This window comes from Conger conger, chromosome 3 (genome assembly GCF_963514075.1).
Source record: "Conger conger chromosome 3, fConCon1.1, whole genome shotgun sequence".
NCBI lineage: Eukaryota > Metazoa > Chordata > Actinopteri > Anguilliformes > Congridae > Conger > Conger conger.
The window spans coordinates 56,290,598-56,296,597 of NC_083762.1; positions in this window are offsets into that span (position 1 = coordinate 56,290,598).

A 6,000-nucleotide genomic window follows, 5' to 3' on the forward strand; every position below is an offset into this window, starting at 1 on the left:
CATTATTTTGCCTATGAGTCCATTGTGCACCAGGCACAGCCACACATATCTGTATCTACTGAAAAATGCTTCTGTATGTTTTGTTTGTTTGAGTAATACTGATGGAAAAAAACCCCCAAAGGGTTACCCTTCAGTATTGTTCCCATATTCAAAAGGGTTTAAGAATAGTAACCATTGTATATTTGGTAGGTTATTTTCAAGCTTCTGTTAAAAAAGGTGGGAGATACTTAACTTCATTGTTTAATCCAATGTGTTGGAGTACAGAGCCAGAACCAGAATAAAAGGCTGAATCAAAGGTTAATGGCCTGAATATAAAGTGCCCCCCTAAAAGCTGTGACTGCCTCCCTAATCAGAGCAGTCTAGAACTGGGCTATATGTACAGAAATGGTCCAATTACGTACAGTCTACATTGTATCCTCTCCAATCAGATCTATGTTCCTTATTTATTTGTGCAAATTTCTGCTTAACCTACCAAGGTCTGTTGATAGCAATAATGCTAGCTACCTTGCAAACAGCTAGACTGGCTATAGATACTGCACAATGCTGGGTGGTTTCTGTCAACACATTGCTCGGTTGACATGCTGGGTTATAATTCTGGGTTGTTTGAGTTTGATGGATAACTTGATTTCCTCAAAAATTCCCCGGACTCTGCAGCTGTGCTGTCCAGAACCCAACTGCTGGGTCATTCTTCCCACCTCTGGCCTTCAAAAGCATTCGTCTGTCACAGCCAATCAAAATTGGTGGCAAACCCACCAAACAAGTGTGCTCATATCAGCAGTATCCTGATGTATCAACACCGAACTTGGTACATAGACTACAATAGAGTAGAACCACTTCTTGAGGACGTACAAAAAGCATGAGTCATTACCAGTACCAAATTTGGCACACAAAAGATAACAGATGCATTTTTGATTTTCTAAATCGGTTATTCAGTACACCCAACTAAAATTGGCAATGAAGTCGCCAAACAGGAAGTGAGGGCATATCTCAGCAATGCTTTCTTGGGTTGATACCAAACTTGGTATATGGACTCAGGACTCATTCGTAAGGAAAACTTTTGGTGCCATTTGGCCACTGTCGGGTGCTGCAATAAGCTAAAACAACTTTTCGCTTATTTTGCTATTTGCGATGAGCCCGTTGCTTGGTGATAACTTTGGGGATGCTCAGTATTTATGACGTTGCCTTAATAGTATCTGATTTAAAATGGTTTAAAGTCTTTAAACCATAACTTCCGGTTCCCCACATTTTGAGATTCTAGGACATGATATATAAACCCAATAACCCAGTTCTTTATTCATTGCACGGACACCTGACTATTAGACTATTCTACAGGTGAAGTTAATATTAATCATATGTTATGATAAGTAGCTGGCTATAACTTCAGGTCCACGAAATTAAAGGTTGGTTGGACGTTGCTACGCTGTAACGAGTCTTATTAGCATGCTCCAATACTCTTTGTTACTAGAGTCCTAGCAACAGCACACAAAAGAGAATGTTTTAATGGGGTCCACAGAGAGAGGGTCCGGCCTTTGATCCATCACCATTTAAGTGAACCCGTCACTCAAGACTATGCAGGGAAGAATCGTCTCGAGTCCGGAACCTTCCCAAAACGAATTCAGGTGGAATTATCTTCCACTGCACATAACATAACAGTTCGGCTCAAGAAGCGCCTAACTAGGAGTCAGAGAGAAATTTTACTTTATTTATTTATTTATTTATTTATTTATTTATTTATTTATTTATTTATTCGAACTTTTCAGAAATAAGCTCAATGTGCTAATTTCGCCTGTTATTCTCTTTATTTGTATTTATGGATTTAAAATATAAACGGAAAGTGTTTCTATAATCTTGTGTTTCTGTTTATCTTTACAACCAGTGGAAATATGTGCTATTGGTATCCTGCTTACTTCAGATTGTCGTATCCCCTCATGAATGCTTAATAATTAATCTAATTAATTAATTAACCCATAAAGAAGATACTTACAAAAGTAAGTTAACCACTGAAACGTTTGACGTTTTGCATCATCTTGACCCTCTCTTTGCCCTTGCGTATGCTAAAGGCTACTATAATTTAAACCATATGCACATTATTGCATCGCAATAGGCCTAATTATGAAAGGCGGAGGACATACATTATCATTGGCACGCTTGTAAAACAACGAATACATTATTTGGAGAACCCCCAGGTGGGGAATTAGGGGAATAAAATCATATTTGCCACGCGGGACGATAAAAAGCAAATATTACATTTGAATTAAGCGAATTGTGTTTTGCAAATGGGCTACACGATTTCCAATGAATTTTGTCTGATCTTAGATCTTGACACATATCAAAGCACAGTTGCCTCTTCGACAAAAAAGTTATTATTTATAATTGAAGTTATAGGCCTAGAATAATTCACTTTCTCTTTTCTTTTTTCTTTTTATGAAAAGTAAAATCGCCATGTTGGCTGAGATTATTAAGACAATCTAGAAATAAAAAAGAACGTAGACCTAATATAACTAACCTTGCACACGCTGAAATGGAATGAAGTTCCGTAGCAACGCACTGAGACAATCAGTAAAATAAGTTAATAAATTCAACACTGATTCCCCTTCCCCCGTTTTTGCTTAACCTGAATAAAAGTAGGCCTACAAATTCATGAACGTACAACGATATGTTGCAATAGTATACATTATTCGTCTTTGCATTCACTATTAGCCTAAATAAAGACGAAATAAAACAAAAAAAGATTTATTTCGTCGATAGAATGATCAATAGCGTGCATATATTTTGTAGAAATGTATATCTGTCCTATAGCCCACTGTTGTAGGCCTAAATCTTTCGTTGGCTTTTATGATTATTATATATCATCCTTATTATAATATATTATATAAAAGAATATATATAATATAAAAATATTGTTTTATTGATATTTCATATTATTTGTTCATTGTTTTAAATGTATTCACTGTGAAGTACTTTGTATATTTTGTTTGGCTAAGTGATATATAAATAAAGATTATTTATTATTATTATTATTATTATTATTATTATTATTATTATTATTATTATTATTATTACTACTACTATTGTTGAGTCCCTTTGCAGTCAAGTATATTCAGTGAAATTGTTCGCGTAATTCTGGTACATTTGAGAAACACCTTTGCTAAAATTCGTTAAATAATTAGCAAACTTGCTGTTTAATAATGTTGTCCATTAGATCTATTTCTCAGATATATATTTTACCACGATATAGCATAATTATTGTACTGAATGAACAACTGCTTTATTTACAGTGCAAAACGACAGAACGCTTACAAATAACACTTCTCTGAAGCGTTTGATTGACAGGGGTGATGGAGCGTGGAACCCTTAATTAGAGCCATCTCTGTTGACAATAACCTGTGCAGAGAGCAGGACGTGACCTTTGTCTGATTCAGAAGGAACTCTGAACTTTGAACAAAATCATTCGCCGAAATATTGCATTGTCATACACATAATTACAGTGAAATAATTTGAAACGAAGGGACAAACACAAATATGTGAAAACAGAAAGAAATGGCGTCATGCCAAAGTGCCAGCTTATTGTTAAACTTTCGTCCGGGCACAGCAGTAGACTCAATCTTTGTCAGGCATGCGCTTGGCCAAGACTGCAAACAACACCGTCCACAGGAGCGACTGTCCATGCAGCATCTATTTTAGAGATACTGCAGCAGACTTTATTATCTTAATTATCGATTCCACAAATAATAATGCCACACATCTCCAATTATTTCTCTTCCTCACACACTATAAACACAGATATAAGAATTCCCTGCCATTTTATGCGACCAAATACAAGGAAATAGCATAATCATCATTTTATATGGAGTTAATATTTGCAGGACTGTCAAGTTTTGAGTCACCTGGTCAGGTTTGATGTTGTCAGAACACATTGTTCATTTTCATTTCCAAATACATACTGTGGTAATGTTTTATGTGTGTGTGTGTGTGTGTGTGGGTGTGTGGGTGTGCGCATGTGTACATACAGAACCAGGGCAAGTTGTCTCCAAAGCTGATTCATATTTTAGTTATCTGTTCTCCATGTCACATCATTCCACAACATTTCTCAAGGAACAGAGCCTGGTACACACAAACACTCATGCACTCTTATTGCCATTTTTCTCACATAAACATGTCCATGAAGAACATGTTAATTAGGTACCCATTTGTGACTTGTTCTATCATAATCAGTCATAAGTCATAAAGGCTTTCATCTTCATTTATATCTTGACTTTCATAATATGCATGTCTTAATGCCAAATTCAGAGGAAAAAATATGGTTTTTAAGCTTTTAAATGCAGGATATCAAAAGTGAACGTAACCCCGGAGTTGTCGGAATTGTTTGGAGGCTAGCCAGCTTCACCAGTCACAAATAACCACATTGTGACTGCATGTTAATGTATTTACTTTCATGGTCTGTATGTCTTAATGTCAAGAGTAAATGTCCAAATATCATTTAAAATAGTTTATACATGTGATAGCCCCGGAGTTTCGTTAGCCCAGCCTCATGTACAGTTGGCTCCGCAATTATTAGCACCCTTAATAATAAATGGAGAAAAAAGCCTGCATATAATAAACAACATGGATAATTATTTTTACATATTTTCAATATTTTTTATTCAGTAATCTTTTTCTCTTCTTCTGAAAACGACAGGTGCCAAACTGATCATCCCAAACAATTAGTGTACATAAACTCAAAAAAGTGAAATTGGCAATATAAATGTACTTTAATTTAGTTAATCTCAGTCTAATGGAATGAAATTGTGTCATTCCATCACTTCCTGTCTCACTAACAAGCATGCACAATCCCTTTGTCAACCATCAGCATGGGAAAAGCCAAATAACTGTCAAAGCCAAAGAGTTGTCAGTTCAGTTCAAGACACAGATGGTATTTGACAATCACAAGTGGGATAATGGGTACAAAAACATATAAACGGTTAAACATACCACTTGGCACTGTAAGTGCAATAATAAAAGGGCGTAAAGCATATGGAGTGATTGCAAACTTGCCAGGAAGAGGATGCAAGTACAGATTATCCCGACGGACAGTAAGGACAATGATGAAGGAGGTGATAAGTAAATCAAGGATCGCAGTTTAAGAATGGCAAAGAATAGTTGCGTCTTGGGGTCACCAAAAACAAACAAACAATGGCATCTCCATATCGGCAAACTCTTTGGGAGAGTAGCACAAAGGCAGCCCTTACTGAGCGCAATAATAAAACAAGCATCTTGAGTTTGCCAAACCTCATTGGAATTATGACTGGGAGAGAGTGCTGTGATCAAATGAGACCAAAATGTAATTATTTTGCTGTACCATGGACATGTTTGACAGCAACACATGCATACAAGGAGAAGCACCTCCTATCTACTGTCAAATAAGGCTGAGGGTCATTGATGATTTGGAAGTGTTTTGCTGCCAGTGGTCCAGTGCCACCATATAAGATCAATGGCACAATTAATTAATTTATAAATATCAGAAAATCTGGTTGTCTCTGAAATGGTTAAGTAAAAACGACAACCAAGTTCTGCAATGGCCCTCTCAGTCTCCAGACTTAAATCCCATGAAAAACGTGTGGGAGGGAGGTATCCCAAGGATATCAATGATTCTGAAAAGGTCTGCATGGAGGAATGGTCAAAATCCCTCCAAATGTATTCTCTAACCTTATCAGAAATTATAGGAAAAGACTTGTGGCTGTCATCTTTGCAAGGGGTGTTTGCATAAAATATTAAACCAGGGATGCCAATGATTATAGAACCTGTTTTTTTCAGACATATTCATTTATGCATGTTGGAAAATAAAGCTTATGTCAATAACTATTATTTTTTCATTTCCAAGACGTTTTCCTCAAAAACATGATTTAGTTCCACTCAAAATGCAACTCCCTTGATATCTGGATTAGAGAGATAACTTTTTCTATTGTTAGAAAAAGTAATTTCTAAATCAGTGAATACGACTGATTTTGATAGAGCAGGTTA